Source organism: Heterodontus francisci, chromosome 17 (assembly GCF_036365525.1).
Source record: "Heterodontus francisci isolate sHetFra1 chromosome 17, sHetFra1.hap1, whole genome shotgun sequence".
NCBI lineage: Eukaryota > Metazoa > Chordata > Chondrichthyes > Heterodontiformes > Heterodontidae > Heterodontus > Heterodontus francisci.
The window spans coordinates 68,973,557-68,991,779 of record NC_090387.1 but is presented as its reverse complement, the minus strand read 5'-3'; the positions used below and the strand labels follow the sequence as shown (position 1 = coordinate 68,991,779).

The 18,223-nt window shown below is 46.3% G+C and overlaps 2 long non-coding RNA genes across 2 annotated transcripts; one reads left to right on the top strand and one right to left on the bottom strand.

Annotated features, from left to right (window-relative positions):
- Nucleotides 1-10,381: 10,381 nt before the first annotated feature.
- LOC137379020 (uncharacterized) lies at nt 10,382-11,762 on the bottom strand. Its single transcript, XR_010976724.1, has 3 exons — nt 11,377-11,762; nt 11,102-11,179; nt 10,382-10,654 (listed from the first exon to the last, which is right to left on the bottom strand). It is a non-coding gene; the product is annotated as an uncharacterized lncRNA (long non-coding RNA).
- Nucleotides 11,763-13,812: 2,050 nt separating this feature from the next.
- LOC137379215 (uncharacterized) lies at nt 13,813-14,943 on the top strand. Its single transcript, XR_010976765.1, has 3 exons — nt 13,813-14,017; nt 14,215-14,292; nt 14,742-14,943. It is a non-coding gene; the product is annotated as an uncharacterized lncRNA (long non-coding RNA).
- The last annotated feature ends 3,280 nt before the right edge of the window (nt 14,944-18,223 follow it).

Sequence of the window (18,223 nt, the reverse complement as noted above, 5' to 3'; positions counted from 1 at the left end):
CTTTGGTCTGCATGAAACTTGCTGGTCTTCCAGAGCAAAGAGTTGTCCACGACTGAGTGTTGCAGACTGGCACATTCCGAGGTCCAGGACTACATGCTGAGGGACGGACTAAAGCTTGGGGCAGCCGCCGCAAAAGCTCAATGAGGAAAGACCACAGTGTAAGGTCCTCCCGCCATAGTGAACTGACGGGCTGGAACCTGTGTAAAACCCCTCGGGCTGTATACACCAACCATATTTTTACTGCGTAATACAAATGTACATTGTATATAAAATGGAATGGAAAGAGTTGTGAAGAAACTCTTGTTCTGTATCGAAGGAATCAGATCGCTTTTGCACTTGCCGAAATGTCAAATTTGAACTGCTTTGAACGGTTTTGTAATGTATTTTTTACAAGTTTTTCTGAATAAAGTATATTTTTGGAAAAAAAATTGACTGAGATACTTAGCTGGCGTGATAGCGACCATGGGCTTTGATTCTGCAGGTGGTGTTTTTTTTCCCGGATTTGTCAGGGGGTTTCAGTGCTGTTTTCACGGCTTTCACCCTTGGGATTGGAGATCTACCAGGTTTGTTGTTTTCCTGTTGGTTGGGGTCTTAGTGCCTGTCCTGGGAGAGCTTCAAGCAAAAAATGGCTGCAAAAAACACAAGAGCTCCAGGCCAGGGGTGAAAAACACCATGAGGGTGGCAGTGAAAGATCATGAAGGAGGTGCACTCATCAACTGCACCTTCTTCTTTAAGAAAGTCCTGATTGAATGCTGTGGATGCCAATCTGCAGATATCTTCGGCCTGCAGGAATTCCCTAGCAGTGGCTATTTTGATGTGACATTCAAGAACATGGTGGTGTGCATCAAGTTCCCGAAAGTGTTCAAGGAGAGGAAATCAGGCGTCGATGTTGATCCTCATGGCGGAGCCGATCTTTACGCTGCTGTTGCAATGGAACCAGGTGGTGACAATCCACCTCTACAACCTCTATGTTGCCCTCATGGATGTGTTCACTTTCCTCGCCAGGTACATCGAGGTGGCCGGGAGCAGCACCGAGGTCAAGGACCCGTTTGGGATTTGGACCAGCAAATGGCAGGTCATGGTGACCTTGAAGGTGGATGCCAATGGAGCCATCATGCATCCTCCCTCTGGCTTTGCTCTTGGGGTGTAAGGGGTGAGGGCTTGCGCAGGTACCCAAAAACGCCTTGAGAGTTGGATGTCTTGTTCAAACAAGCGATCTTTGTTACCAGCATGCCAGGAGAAGTCCTACTGTCACGAATGATCGTAGGGGTTCTACTGGTACAATGTTTGAGCAGTTAATTTTTACAGTTACAAGAGGTTTACTTGATGAGCTGTTTTTTTAATTACATCATCTTTCCACCTTACTCTCTTCCCTGATCTCATCTACCTGTTGATTCGATTATTCATGTGATTCTGTTTGTCTTCCCCATGACCTCGTCTACCTCTTGATAAGATACTTCATGTGATTTTCTGTGTCTCACAGACAAGCTCTTCTCAAGTTTTCGGGGCCTGAGTTTTACGCCAAGTATCCCATGATGCCCATACGCCAGTCTCCCCTTACGGGGGGAAGTCAAGGCTCCTTGGTCTACGTGGGGCAGCGCAGAATTTGTTGTGCCTATCAGATGCACGAACCGTGCCCGCTGCATCCCCAAAGACAAAGCCATTAAGAAGTTTGTCATCTGTAACATTGTGGAGGCTGCTGCAGTCTGCAATATTTCAGAGGCCAGCTTCTTTGATGCATAGATGCTGCCCAAGCTGTATGTGAAATTGCATTACTGTGTCAGCTGTGCCATCCACTGTAATGTGGTAAGAAATCATTCACGAGAAGCCAGGAAGGACTGAACATCGCCTCCATATTTCAGGCCAGGTGCCAACATCCACATGGACCTCTTCCCAAGCCCCTGTAAACATTAGCGGATCATATAAGTTGATTTGAAATAATAAAAATGTTGGACCACTGAAAAGTCAAAAAAAAAAAGTCATCTGCAAGAACTGCAGACAGGAAGGCCGCCAGACAAAGGACTGTAAGCAGAGTAAGTGCTGCAACCTGAGTGGTGGAGCAGGCCACCTCTACAAGACCAGCCCAAAATGCTGCCTCAGTTATGCACAGGCAGCAAGGACCAAGGAAAGACTGGAGGAAGGAACAGTGAACGTGCCTGGTGCTGCGAAGGAGACCAGCAACCCTACGTCCAGAGTGGAAAATCGGTCTAAAAAGGAGAAGGGGAGGGAGCTGCAGCAAGCTGCCCAACACCAACCCTGTGCCTGGAACCTCCTACTCAACAGACAGAATCAATGGAGGAGGAGCCAGCAGAGGGACAATTGGGTGAGTGGCAAGTGTCAAAAAAACCCCACAAAGAAGAAGACTGTCGGCCAGGGGCTGCAAGAAATACAGAATCAGTTACAAACTGCTGGATTGTTTGTGACCTGTAGTAACCTGGAGCTCAGACACTGGCCTGTGCTGGTAAAAACCAGTTTGAACTAATTAATTTATGTGACAAGACAAAGGAGCGATCACAGGAAAAGAGCCTTATTTGGACACAGTGTGATACCGGAGTCTTTGGGCCTGGGCCAATTAGGAGAAGATACGAACGAGGTGAGCAGGCTTAAAGCAACCGGAAAGAGACAGCTCAGTTTTGGAGAGATAAGAAGGAGAATAAGAATAGAGCTATTTGGGCATAGAGCCAGCGATAAACTCTGGAGAACAACCATTGTGGAAGTGGAAGACCCTGCGTGAGCAACGCGGCGACGACGTAAAAGAGAGAGAGAACGGAACGCCTGGCCAGCGTCAACTCTCCCCTTTTTCGGGTATTATCCTTTGTTTTCTGTGACTAGGTCAGGGAAAGGTCAGAGGAACCTAGTGGGTGTGCTTATCAATTCTAGCTAGCTTTGTTATTAACTGTGTAACTCAGTTTGAGTTGCATGCTTTTGTCTAACTAAGTGTATAAGCCTTATTCTTACATTGTACAACAATGTGAACAAAGTAAATTGATAGTTAAAGAAAGGACTGAGTTTCCTCCTCTTTGTACTAAGCCATTAACTGTAGCCAGTGGATTAAGTGGAGGGTGGCTCTCCTGTAACCCGATATCCCAAACACCCAGCCTGAGCCTGAATTAAGAGGACTTAGTCCCACGTGACAGCCAGGATCAAGTGGATGCAGGGAATAAAGGGGCCAAGGGGGAGTTGACTCCGCTCCACGGTTTACAAGACCCACAAAAGGAACAGACCACCACCCAAACCAATGGTAAGAGGAGGCTAAAGTCTGAGCTAAAGTGTGTCTACCTGACCCAAACCCGACCAGACCTGACGGGAAGTGTCAGGTTCGGGTCGGGTCTCTCTTCCGGGTCCAACATTCGGGCTAGGGTCGGGTCGGGCTGGACGTGGACGGTGCTGCTTGCTGCGGGAAGTAATCTTCAAATGAACATTCAGGGTGTCAAGGCGGGAAACGTGCAGTCTGGACTCCGCACTCTGCAGCAAAGCCTGGCTACCCGACCAAACCCTACTATACGTGTCAGGTTTGGGTCGGGTTGGGCATTTAAAAAAAATTATGACTTGGGCCCGGGTTCAGGTTCGGGTTGGTTGTTGTTGGGTCAGCCCCAGGTCGAGTTTTAACTTTATACCCGAGCCAGGCTTTAGTCTGAGCGCACGGAGAGCGGACCTGAGTGACAAGGGCAGCGGTGGTGGGAGATAAAATCCGGCAGCAGGGAGCCCCTTCTCCCTGTTTCTACCTAACAGAGCCAAAGTGTGACATTACGGGAAATCAGGTAGGTGATTGGTGGGTATCTCTTCTGTGTCTCTTTTGATTGGCCAAGTAGTTTAAATCAAGAAACGTTATTGCAGCTGAAGAGTACAATTAAGAAATTCACTTTTAAAATATTTAACATCCAAATTAATTAATTAAATAGAATAGAGATGATTGGGCAGGCGATGTGTTGCAGCTGTAGTGTGTGGGAGCTGGTGGACGCCGGTGTGATCCACGGTGACCCCATCTGCAGCAAGTGTTTTTTGCTTAAGGAACTTCGGCTCAAAGTTGATGAGCTGGTGTCCGAGCTGCAGACACTGTAACACATCAGGGAGGGGGGAGAGTTACCTGGACACTGTGTTTCAGGAGACACGCACCCCTTAGATTAATTACATAAAATTTGGACCATGGTCAGGGAAAGGAGGGTGTGACTGCAAGTGAGGCAGGTATGGGGATCCAGAATTTAGCTTTGGAGGAGCCTCAGCCAGTGCCCTTATCCAATAGGTACGAGGTTCTTGCTCCCGGTGTGGATGGGGCACAGACTGCAGGGAGAATGAGCAAACTGACCACAGCACTGTGGTTCAGAGTGCCATTCAAATGAGGAGAGAAAAGAGAAATATAGTGGTAATAGAGGATAGCATAGTTAAGGGAATAGATACTGTTCTCTGCAGCAAAGACAGGGAGTCCCGAAGGCTGTGTTGCCTACGGGGTGCCAAGGTTAAGTACATCTCCTCTGGGCTGGAGAGGAACTTGGAGTGGGAGGGGAAGGATCCAGTTGTCATGGTCCACATAGGTACCAATGACACAGGTAGGACTAGGAAAGATGTTCTACTGAGGGACTATGAGCAGCTCGGGGCTAAATTAAAAAGCAGCACCACAAAGGTAGTAATTGCTGGATTACCACCTGAGCCACGCGCGAATTAGTGTAGGGTAAATAAGATTGGAGAAGTAAAACTTGGCTCAGAGATTGGTGTGGGTCAAATGGGTTCTGATTCATGGGCACTGGCACCAGTACTGGGGAAGGAGAGAGCTATTCCATTGGGATGGGCTTCATTTGAACCATGCTGGGACCGGTGTCCTGGTGAATCCTATAACTAGGGTTGTAAATAGAACTTTAAACTAATTAGTGGGGAGTAGGGTTCAATTGAAAGGATGTTTAAAAAATCAAAAAGGAACGAGAAAGCAGAGGTGCAGGGTAGTGAAGAGGCGAACAGTAATCAAAGTGTAACAGGAAGGGGCAGAAAATATAAGCAGAAGAGTGCAGCAGAAATTAGAACCAGAATGAGTAATAATGGTAAAAAGTCACAGCTTAAGGTTCTTTATCTGAATGCATGCAGCATTTGTAACAAGATAGATGAGTTGACAGCACAAATAGAAATAAATGAATATGACTTGATAGCTATTACAGAGACGTGGTTGCAGGGTGACCAAGACTGGGAGCTCCATATTCAAGGGTATTTGACCTTCTGGAAAAATAGGCAAAAAGGAAAAGGAGGTGGGGTAGCTTTGTTAATAAAGGGAGGTATCAGTGTGGTGGTGAGTAGTGATATAGGTGCAATAGATCGTGATGTGAAACCAGTTTGGATGAAAATAAGGAATAGCAAGGGGAAGAAGTCACGGGTGGGAGTCATCTATAGGCGCCCGAGGAGTTGCCTCACTGTAGGGCAAAGTATAAATAGGGAATTAACGCAGGCGTGTAAGAAGGGTGCTACAATTGTCATGGGTGATTTCATCTGCATATTGATTGGACAAATCAGATTGGCAGAGGTAACATGGAAGGCGACTTTGTAGAGTGCATCAGGGATTTTTACTTAGAGCAATATGTTGTAGAAACTAGCCGGGAACAGTCTATTTTAGATCCAGTAATGTGTAATGAGGTAGGATTAATAAGAGATATCGTAGTTAAGGATCGTCTAGGGGGTAGCGATCACAACATGGTAGAATTGCAAATTCAGTTTGAGTGTGAGCAACTCAGGTCTCAAACCAATGTCCTCAACCTAAACAAGGGCAATTACAGAGGTAGGAAGAAATAGTTGTCTAAAACGGGCTGGGAAAATAGACTAAGGGAAAGGTCAGTGGATGAGCAGTGGCAGACATTTAAGCAGATATTTCATAATGCTCAGCAAAAATTTATCCCAGTTAAAAAGAAGGACTCAGTGAACCACCCGTGGTTAACAAAAGCAGTCAAGGAGAGTATCTAATCAAAAACTAAGGCATACAAAGCAGTGAAAACTAGTGGTAGGCCAGAGGATTGGGAGTTTTTTAGGAACCAGCAGTGGATGACGAGAAAGATCTTACAAGAAAGATCTTGTAACAGTCTCTATCATGAGGGACAAAGTATTTGACAAACTAATGGGACTAAAGGCAAACAAGTCACCAGGGCCTGATGGCCTACATCCAAAGGTTTTAAAGGAGAGTTAGCGGAGGCATTGGTCACAATATTCCAGAACTCACTGGATTCCGGGAAGGTCCCAGCAGATTTGGAAAACCGCGAATGTGATGCCCCTGTTCAAGAAGGGAGGGAGACAAAAAGCAGGAAACTATAGGCCAGTCAGCCTAACATCAGTCGTTGGGAAAATGCTAAAGTCCATTATTAAGGAAGAAATAGCAGGACATTTAGAAACATTTAACGCAATCAAACAGAGTCAACATGGTTTTGTGAAAGGGAAATCATGTTTGACAAATTTGCTAGAGTTCTTTAAGGATTTAACAAGCAGAGTTGACAAAGGGGAACTGGTAGATGTAGTGTATTTGGATTTCCAGAAGGCATTTGAAAAGGCGCCACATAAAAGATTATTGCACAAGATAGGAGCTCACAGTATTGGGGGTAATGTATTAGCATGGATTGAGGATTGGTTAACACACAGAGGACAGAGAGTTGGGATTAATGGATCTTTTTCAGGTTGGAATGACGTAACTAGTGGAGTGCCACAAGGATCAGTCCCAGGGCCTCAATTATTTACTATCGATATTAATGATTTGGAGGAGGGGGCAGAGTGTAATATATCCAAATTTGCTGGTGATGCAAAAGTAGGTGGGAGGGCATGTTGTAATGAGGACATAAGGAATCTGCAAGGGGATATAGATAGATTGAGTGAGTGGGCAAAAACTTGGCAGATGGAGTTTAATGTAGGAAAGTGTGCGATCATGCACTTTAGTAGAAAGAATCAAAAGGCAGACTATTATTTAAATGGAGAGAAACTCCAAAAAAGTGCAGCACAGAGGGATCTGGGCGTTCTTGTGCATGAAACACAAAAAGTTAGCATGTAGGTGCAGCAAGTCATTAAGAAGGCAAATGGAATTTTGGCCTTTATTGCTAGGGGGTTGGAGTTTAAAAATAGGGAAGTCTTGTTCCAGCTGTACAGGGTGTTGGTGAGGCCGCACCTGAAGTATTGTGTGCAGTTTTGGTCCCCGTATTTAAGAAAGGATATACTGGCATTGGAGGCTGTTCAAAAGAGATTCACTAGGCTGATTCCTGGGATGAAGGGGTTGACATATCAGGAACAGCGAAACATGGTAGGCCTTTATTCATTAGAGTTTAGAAGAATGAGGGGTGATCTCATTATTGATTATACAAGATTCTGAGGGGGCTTGACAGGGTAGATGTTGAGAAGATGTTTCAACGAGTGGGGGAATCTCAAACTTGGGGATTTAGTTACAGAATAAGGGGACACTCATTTAAAACTGAGATGCGAAGGAATTTCTTCTCTCAGAGGGTCGTGAATGTCTGGAATTCTTTACCCCAGAGAGTTGTGGAGGCTAAATCACTGAAAGTATTTAAAGAGGAGGCAGATAGATTTTTGAAATATCGGGGAGTTGAGGGCTATGAGGAGCTGGCACAAAAGAGGAGTTGAGGTCTGGAGCAGATCAGCCATGATCGTATTGAATGGCGGGTCAGGCTTGAGGGGCCGAATGGCCTACTCCTCCTCCTGTTTCCTATGTCCTTATGAGACGGACTACAGCAGCTGCTCCTCCTCGGATGACGAAGGGCTGGAAAGACGGCACCTGCAAAGGAAGCACAGAACGGAAAGGTGCTGGAAGAGAAAGCCCCCCAGCTCTGTGGCACTGGAAGCAGCAATGGGCCCAGCACCCCTCTATCCCAAAGTGCTGAACCCAGTGAGATGCCCAGCGCACACCAGCTCCGGGAGTCCGGGAGCACCAGTGAAATGCCTTGCGCTCCCCAGCTCTGGGAAACCGGGAGTAGCAGCATCCTCGATGAGGAACAAAGGGAAAAGATACCATCAGCAGAGGACAGTCCAAATCTTGTTGCCTACAAGACCCACCCCAATGTCACCCCAGTGGAACAAAGCCCCTGTGAGTGACCAGGTGATTTTCCTGAGTGCAGGAACTGTGCAACAGCTTGCGCACACTATGGTATGCAGGAGAACACCCAAGGACTGGGACTAGTAAGGACACCTGGTGTGGTAAGCAACATCCACTTTAAATGGGTTTAAAGATTGCTTCCATTAACGTGCTTAGCATTAAATCCACTGCACGATGTGTTTCGACCTTGGGCTACCTTGCCAAGGTCAAAGCTGACCTACTGTTTCCACAGGAGTGTGGGATACCGCACCTCAGCACTTACAGGCAATGATTGCAATGGTGATCACACGGGCCATTGATCTGGTCATGGGGAAATGATTCCCGTTACTCCGGCCTGGGTATTCTGCTGCGGGGAGGCAACTTCAACCCGAAGTTAAGGAGATGGTGGGCAATCGCCTCCTCATAGCAGACGCCATGTACCAAACCGCTCTGTTCTGATTAATCAATGTGTACGCCCCGGTCCAATACAGTGAGTGGCTGACCGTCCTCCAGCAGCTCCCACTGCTGCTGGCCACATCCAGGCCAGTTATTCTAGGCAGTGATTTCAACTGCATCATCAATGTAGCTGAATGATCCAGCAGGGCTGACAGCCAAACGGACACCAGTCCAGACTCCTGATGGAGACAGTGAAAGATGAAGGGTGAGCCGCTCACATTGTTACTATATGTGGCGCATGTCTGGCCCATAAGCCACTCCTGCACCTGTCACCCGAGCCATCTTTCAATTTGTCTGCAGAGCGGAAATGGACTGTGTCCGCAGAGCATGATGTTCAAATCTCTGGATAAAGGGGGAAAAAATGTATCAATCATCACCCTCATCCTTGTGGCCACCTTTGTGTGCAGCTGCAGCAAGCTGTGCGTAGAGCCCCAGTACGCAAACACAAAGTGCCGTTACGTGCTGAAGTTCTATCTGTCCCCAGTGTTGTGAAGGATAGGTCTGATGACATTACCACAGAATGCTCCATTCAGTTGGACCATGTCGAACCACCTATTCTTCGTGGAAAAGTTTGTGGAGAAAAACACCATTGACCACAAATCCATCAGGCAGTGGTCTGCACATAATATTCTCAAGGCTCTAAGGAGAAAGCAGATGGTGGATCCTGTCAGTTAGTTCCCTGAGCAGACTGTCAAAGTCATTTGGCAGAATGCATCACCGCCAGAACTTTCAAACAAGCACTAAGACATAGCTTTGCTGGTGGTGAGAAGGGCCCTGCCCATCAGATCCTTCCTACATGCTGAGAGTCTCACCCCCTCAACACTCGAGGTGGGGAAGAGACAGTTGCCCACCTCCTTCTGGAATGTGTCTTTGCAAAGCAGGTGTGGAAAGAGAAGCAGTGGTTTTTGTTGTGACTCACCCCCAGCAGCTCTGTAATACATAATACGGACTGTTCCCAGGGACGCACACCAAGATAAATATTAACTGCTGCTGGAGGACCATCATCTCGGTTAAGGACGCTCTTTACTCTGCCTGAACCTTGCTGGTCTTCCAGCGCAAAGAGTTGTCCACGACCGAGGGTTGCAGACTGGCACATTCCAAGGTCCAGGACTACGTGCTGAGGGACGCACTAAAGATTGGGGTAGCCATCGCAAAGGCTCAATGGGGAAAGACCACAGTGTAAGGTCCTCCTGACATAGTGTACGGAGGGGCTGGAATCTGTGTAAAACCCCTCGGGCTGTATGCACCAAATATAATTTTGCTGTGTAATACAAATGTACATTGCATTTAAAATGGAATGGAAAGCTCTGTGAGGCACCTCATGCTCTGTATCGAGGGAATCTGATCATTGTTGAACTTTTTGAAATGTCAAATTTGAACTGCTTTGCACTGTTTTGCAATTTTATTTTTCTTCTTTGACAAATTTTCATGAATAAAGTAAATTTTGGAAAAAAATGTATTTGACTGAGATATATCCATTTTGTGCTTCAATAAACCCCAGAGGTTGCATTTCTTGTCTCCTGCTCTGTGGGGCTCCTTCTTAATGTAACAGAGAAGCGCCACTGAGTCACAACAAAGAAACAAGAATCCTATTCCTCACATCCCATCATTTTCTGCCTTGATGATGAAGCTGTACGTACCATCCTAACCGACATGAACCGTAATACTGAAGCAGCGTCACCATCCAGCCAGTCACTCCACCATTCCCCACACTGCTCCATCACCACATGCATTAACCACAACCACAAGATTGCACCAGATGGCAATATGCCTTTAAGGCATCATTTTATGCGATGTGGCCTGTTTAGGTTCTAAATTGTTCCCTGTACCTTGCGCGGTCATTACAGATGTCACTTTTTTGAGGAAGAGAATGGCACTTATCACTGAACTTGGAATTTTTTTATTTACTGACACAATGATAATGTCAAAAACAATTCATTCACTTTCCATTAGTTTATATAAAGACACAACTCATCAGTACATAGACACTGAGGACATGCAGCTTGTGTAATACAGTACATATGGACAATATTTCATATATTGTGCCTGAAGGGCCTGTTGTTCAGGAGCAGCAGTTACATTTGTCAGAGGTTTTCCCTTTACACACACAGCCATTGGCGCAGTTCGTGCATCCTGCAGGACAGCAAGAGCAGCAACCTGAGAGGAGAGGGCAAAGGCAGAAATTACTTGCAATGAATTAGTTCACTCAAACACACCCAGACCCTCCCATTACAGCACTCAGCCCCTCCCTCATAAACTAATCTGTGTCATATCTCCAAATGACCCAACTGAACAGGCTCAACATCATAACACAGTGTGAGAGAGTTTTGGTGAATATGTTTGTGTTAGTAACTCTCCAACACTATCTCGTGATAAATCTATAATATCAACGCTTTCCGATGTAAAACTCAGACACTTCTTTAACCAACAGGATTCTCTCCTCGAGTTCTTTAGATTTGACTTTGCATAAATTTGATGGGAATTAAATCAGGTGAAATCATGGACCTTGTCCTTTTCTATCGTGTTCTTCTCTGAGTTCTGCCCAGAACTATCAGTCACAGAAATACAATGTGAGGAGCTTTAAACACTCCCACAGTTACTCACTTTTCTGGCAGTGTCCAGCTTTGCTGGTGGGACATCGGCAGTCGGAGCACCTGCAGGTGTTTTCACAGGAGCAGGATCCTGAAAAGAGGGAAAACACAGACATTGAGTTGTGCTTAAAACCCTGGGAAATGCCCCCCGTGTGGAGGAGCCCCGACTCTTTGTCACATTCTGTTCTGCAGTTCCTTTAATAAACAGCCTCCCCTCCAATGCTGCTGCCCCTCAGTGAGACTGAGCCGGGACACTGTGCTGAAAGGACTGCACCAGACACCACTCACCATCCAGGCACACACAGGACTTCGAGTCAGACATTTCACTAACTTCTTCACCAGCTTCCAGCCCTCACCCAATCAGCACTTCTCGATCTTGTGCCGTTTGCGGAATCAGAGCCGAGTTTTATGGGCTTGTGATCGGTGGAGAACCGCCTGCAAAACCGGGGAAGGAGCGGCTCGAATGCACACGGGGCACCGAAGTGAGTCAGCGGCTGAAGGTTTGAATTGCACCCGTCTCCTTCACTCACAACACGTCCCAAAAAGATTTCTCAATTACAGCAATTTAGTTCGATGTCCTTTCTGATTCTAAATATTTACAGAGTTACTGAAGATAAATCCAGTGTACAAGGTGAACATCGTGTGCACTCCGTCCCCCCGGTATGATTCTCATCTCCACAACCTGGTTGTCCAATGGTTTGTCCAATCACCGCCAGATCTGGCTGGAGCAGATTACACACTATCCGGTTCTCCCCTGATCTCCCAAAACTCCTCTGAGTTCACTGTCCTCTTATCCTCCAACAATTTCTCTTCCATATAAACTTTCAAACCCATATTCGATGCCATTTCCTTGACCTTGCCATCTCTCATGGCCTCACTACTTCCAGTTTGTCAATCACAGAGAAGACCATCTCCGATTACTTCTTTGTATCACTTCCCACTCACATCCCCATTCCCCATCGCCTCCCCCAACTTTCTTTTGTACCTGCCCCTGAAAAACTATTCCCAATTCACTTACAACTGTAATTTCACAATTCCAACTGTCTAGCCTTTGGCCCTCCATTCACTGACATTTCTGCAGCTACTGATTTGCTCAACTGCCCTAGAAACACTAAAAACATTACTGTCTCTCTCCTTGGCCATTCCCCTTGCTACAGCCTCATCTCTGCTGCCTTAATTCAAAGGGACGCAGACGTGAACAGATATGGTGGACAAATGGTTTAGTCATTCATCACGCGATCTGGCTGGACCAGATTACACACCCTCGGGTCTTGGTTTTGCTAAAACTGTTCCCGATTTCAGGATCAGTCTGGAATTAGTACAGATAGGGTGTTAATGCACTGTAGATTGAGCAGCAGCAAGTGCAAACATGAAAAAAAAAGTGGGTAAGCAAACTGAACAAACGACAATGAAATGAAATAAACCAAAGAAAAAAAATTGCAAAAAATGTAATAAAGAAAAAATAACTAAAAATAAAAGTAAAATGGGGGGCCCGTCATGCTTTGAAATTATTGAAGATATCTTGTTGAGAATATTACAAAGAAGTCGGTTTGCAGTAGAGTAAAGAAGCCGGGGTTATCTTTGTATTCCAGGATGAACCTGGAAGGTGAGCAGTTTTGGGAGATCAGGGGAGAACCGGATAGTGTGTAATCTGCTCCAGCCAGATCTGGTGGGGATTGGACAAACCAGTTGTCTGCCAGACCGGTTGCGGAGATGAGAATCATACCAGGGGGACAGAGTGCACATGATGTTCACCTTGTACACTGGATTTATCTTCAGTAACTCTGTAAAAATGACAATATGAAAGGCACAATTCAACATGGCGGCACCTCATCAGACCCTTTCCTATCCTGAGTGGCGTGTAACAGGGCTGTGTTCTCGCACCCACGCTTTTTGGGATTTTCTTCTCCCTGCTGCTTTCACATGCGTTCAAGTCTTCTGCAGAAGGAATTTTCCTCCACACAAGATCAGGGGGCAGGTTGTTCAACCTTGCCCGCCGAAGAGCGAAGTCCAAAGTACGGAAAGTCCTCATCAGGGAACTCCTCTTTGCTGACGATGCTGCTTTAACATCTCACACTAAAGAGGGCCTGCAGAGTCTCATCGACAGGTTTGCGGCTGCCTGCAATGAATTTGGCCTAACCGTCAGCCTCAAGAAAACGAACATCATGGGGCAGGACGTCAGAAATGCTCCATCCATCAATATTGGCGACCACGCTCTGGAAGTGGTTCAAGAGTTCACCTACCTGGGCTCAACTATCACCAGTAACCTGTCTCTAGATGCAGAAATCAACAAGCGCATGGGAAAGGCTTCCACTGCGATGTCCAGACTGGCCAAGAGAGTGTGGGAAAATGGCACACTGACACGGAACACAAAGTGTGGCAAGTCGAAGAGACTTAGCAGTTGGCAGGAAAAAAGACAAAAGCGAAGGGGAGAGCCAAATGTGGAACAGCCCCGATAAACACATTTTTCTGCAGCACCTTTTAAGAGCCTGTCACTCCAGAATTGGCCTTTATCGCCACTCCAGGCCCTGCTCCACACGCCACAGATCACCTCCAGGCGCTTACCCATTGTCTCTCGAGATAAGGAGGCCAAAGAAGAAGAACTGTGTAAATATTTAGAATCAGAAAGGACATCGAACTAAATTGCTGCAATTAAGAAATCTTTTTGGGACGTGTTGTGAGTGAAGGAGACGGGTGCAATTCAAACCTTCAGCCGCGGACTCACTTCGGTGCCCCGTGTGCATTCAGTCGGGACCGAGCCGCTCCTTCCCTGGTTTTGCAGCCGGTTCTCCACCGATCACAAGCCCATAAAACTCTTCTCGGATTCAGTAAACGGCACAAGATCGAGAAGTGCTGATTGGGTGAGGGCTGGAAGCTGGTGAAGAAGTTAGTGAAATGTCTGACTCGAAGTCCTGTGTGTGCCTGGATGGTGAGTGGTGTCTGGTGCAGTCCTTTCAGCACAGTGTCCCGGCTCAGTCTCACTGAGGGGCAGCAGCATTGGAGGGGAGGCTGTTTATTAAAGGAACTACAGAACAGAATGTGACAAAGAGCCGGGGATCCTCCACACGGGGGGCATTTCCCAGGGTCTTAAGCACAACTCAATGTCTGTGTTTTTCCTCTTTTCAGGATCCTGCTCCTGTGAAAACACCTGCAGGTGCTCCGACTGCCGATGTCCCACCAGCAAAGCTGGACACTGCCGGAAAAGTGAGTAACTGTGGGAGTGTTTAAAGCTCCTCACATTGTATTTCTATGACTGATAGTTCTGGGCAGAACTCAGAGAAGAACACGATAGAAAAGGACAAGGTCCATGATTTCACCTGATTTAATTCCCATCAAATTTATGCAAAGTCAAATCTAAAGAACTCGAGGAGAGAATCCTGTTGGTTAAAGAAGTGTCTGAGTTTTACATCGGAAAGCGTTGATATTATAGATTTATCACTAGAGATAGTGTTGGAGAGTTACTGACACTAACATATTCACCAACACTCTCTCACACTGTGTTCTGATGTTGAGCCTCTTCAGTTGTGCCATTTAGAGATATGACACAGATTAGTTTATGAGGGAGAGGCTGAGTGCTGTAATGGGAGGGTCTGGGGGTGTTTGAGTGAACTAATTCATTGTAAGTAATTTCTGCCTTTGTCCTCTCCTCTCAGGTTGCTGCTCTTGCTGTCCTGCAGGATGCACGAACTGCGCCAATGGCTGTGTGTGTAAAGGGAAAACCTCTGACAAATGTAACTGCTGCTCCTGAACAACAGGCCCTTCAGGCACAATATATGAAATATTGTCCATATGTACTGTATTACACAAGCTGCATGTCCTCAGTGTCTATGTACTGATGAGTTGTGTCTTTATATAAACTAATAGAAAGTGAATGAATTGTTTTTGAGAGTGTCATTTTAGTATCAGTAAATTAAAAAAAAATTCCAAGTTCAGTGATAAGTGCCATTCTCCTCCTTAAAAAAGTGACATCTGTAATGACAGCGCAAGGTAGAGAGAACAATTTAGAACCTAAACAGGCCACATCGCATAAAATGATGCCTTAAAGCCATATTACCATCTGGTGCAATCTTGTGGGAGTGGTTAATGCATGTGGTGATGGAGCAGTGTGGGGAATGGTGGAGTGACTGGCTGGATGGTGACGCTGCTTCAGTATTACGGTTCATGTCGGTTAGGATGGTACTTACAGCTTCATCATCAAGGCAGAAAATGATGGGATGTGAGGAATAGGATTCTTGTTTCTTTGTTGTGACTCAGTGGCGCTGCTCTGTCACATTAAGAAGGAGCCCCCCCAGAGTAAGAGACAAGAAATGCAACCTCTGGGGTTTATGGAAGCATTTTTGGTATCAGTAAATAAAAAAAGGATTTCATAGAGAAATACAGCCCTGAAACAGGCCCTTCGGCCCACCGAGTCTGTGCCGACCACCAACCACCCATTTATACAAATCCTACATTAATCCCATTTCCCTCTCACATCCCCACCTTCCTTCAATTCTCCTACCACCTACCTACAGTCGGGGCAATTTACAATGGCCAATTTACCTATCAACCCGCAAGTCTTTGGCATGTGGGAGGAAACACACGCAGTCACATGGAGAGCTTGCAAACTCTGCACAGGCAGTACCCAGAACCGAATCCGGGTCGCTGGAGCTGTGACGCTGCGGTGTTAACCACTGCGCCGCCCCTGTTCAGATGATGTAAGATTGGCCAATTGGTGAAGATAGTGTTCAGAGGTCAGAATCTTGAAGTATCTGCAAGTTTGCAGTTTTAAGCCAACAGCAGGGAAAATGGCAGTGTTTTTTTTTAAGTGCGCGTTCTGTGACACTGCAAACAGCACTGCTCAAGCATCAGAAATAGGTTTATAATAGTAACCTTAAACTAGTCTTATCACTCCTCTCCCTCATTCTCTAGGTTTAGTTCATTTTATTTTGTCTAATCTAATCTACCCTAACATTTCCTGCCCTCTTCCTTGTAAAAGTCCAATGTCATTCACTTAATTGTTTTCTTCTTCCTCCGAGCTCCCTTTATCCACCTAAGGTGGAAACATGTATCACATATCTGCATTTTAATTTCTGTAACAGCAAGCAGGTGCATTATTACACATTAAAAATCTGAAAGTCTGCTGACCCTCGGAGCTCAACAGCTCCCAAATGAGTAAACTCAGCCACAGGCTGGGAAGTGTTAGCTGAAATTTCAATAAACATTTGAAATTTTCATAACTTCAGCAAGGCTCATTTATTTTCTGGCTTCAATCAACCACTAAATTGCTAAATGTATGACATGACCTGGCATGTGAGAGAGAGAGTGTGTTTGGCGAGGGAGCAAAGCTAAGAACTGTCAAACATATTTCCAATGTCAAAAAGAGCCCCTTTAAGAAAATCTGAGTAAAACACTAATTGGCAATATATGTTGCCATGGGGGTATTCACATAAAGAGAAGCTTCTGCTTCTTTCAGAATATTAAGAGATGTACATGACCTTTACTTGCAGGATTACTCCCGGCTTTGCTTCCAAACTGAAACAAACAGACTCAATGACAACGCAAAGGCAGCATATCCAAATTTGTCAATGACACAAAATAGGTAGCATTGTAAGCAGTGTGGATGAAAGCACAAACCTATTAAGAGCTACTGATAGATTAGGGCCACACCCCTCCGCCCCTAGCCAAGCAGTTCCAGTACAGCTACAACACTGGCATCTACCCTGCAATGTGGAAAATTGCCCAGGTATGTCCTGTACACAAAAAGCAGGACAAGTCCAACCCGGCCAATTACTGCCCCATCAGTCTACTCTCAATCATCAGTAAAGTGATGGAAGGTGTCACTGACAATGCCATCAAGAGGCACTTGCTGAGCAATAACCTGCTCAGCGACACTCAGTTTGGTTTCCGCCAGGGCCACTCAGCTCCAGACCTCATTACAGCCTTGGTTCAAACAAGGACAAAAGAGCTGAACACTCCAGAGGTGAGGGGAGAGTGACTGCCCTTGACATCAAGGCAGCATTTGGCCGAGTATGGAATCAAAGAGCCCGAGCAAAACTGGAGTCAATGGGAATCAGGGGGAACACTCTCCGCTGGTTGGAGTCATACCTAACGCAAAGGAAGATGGTTGTGGTTGTTGGAGGTCAATCATCTGAGCTCCAGGACATCACTGCAGGAGTTCCTCAGGGTAGAGTCCGAGGCCCAACAATCTTCAGCTGCTTCATCAAGAACCTTCCTTCAGTCATAAGGTCAGAAGTGGGGGATGTTCACTGATGACTGCACAATGTTCAGCACCATTTGCAATGACTCAGATACTGAAGCAGCCTGTGTCCAGCTGAAGCAAGACCCGGACAATATCCAGGTTTGGGCTGATAAGTGGCAAGTAACATTCGCACCACACAAGTGCCAGGCAATGACCATCTCCAACAAGAGATAATCTAACCATCTCCCCTTGACATTCAATGGCATTACAATTGCTGAATCCCCCACGATCAACATCCCAGGTGCTACCATTGACCGGAAAGTGAACTGGAGTAGCCATATAAATACCGTGGCTACAAGAGCAGGTCAGAGGTAGGAATCCTGTGACGAGTAACTCACCTCCTGACTCCCCAAAGCCTGTCCACCATCTACAAGGCACAAGTCAAGAGTGTGATGGAATACTCTCCACTGGTCTAGATGGGTGCAGCTCCAACAAAACTCAAGAAGCTCGACAACATCCAGAACAAAGAAGCCTGCTTGATTGGCACCCCATCCACAAACATTCACTCCCTCCACCACCAACGCACGGAGGCAGCAGTGTGTACCATCTACAAGATGCACTGCAACAACTCACCAAGGCTCCTTAGACAGCACCTTCCAAACCCACGATCTCGACTACCTAGCAGGACAAGGGCAGCAGATGCATGGGAACACCATTACCTGCAGATTCCCCTCCACGCCACACACCATCCTGACTTGGAGCTATAGCACCATTCCTTCACAGTCACTGGGTCAAAATCCTGGAACTCCCTTCCTAACAGCACTCTAGGTGTACCTAACCCACATGGACTGCAGCAGTTCAAGAAGTCAGCTTACCACCACCTTCTCAGGGGCAATTAAGGGATGGGCAATAAATTCTGGCCACGCCAGTGACGCCCACATCCCAGGAACAAATAAA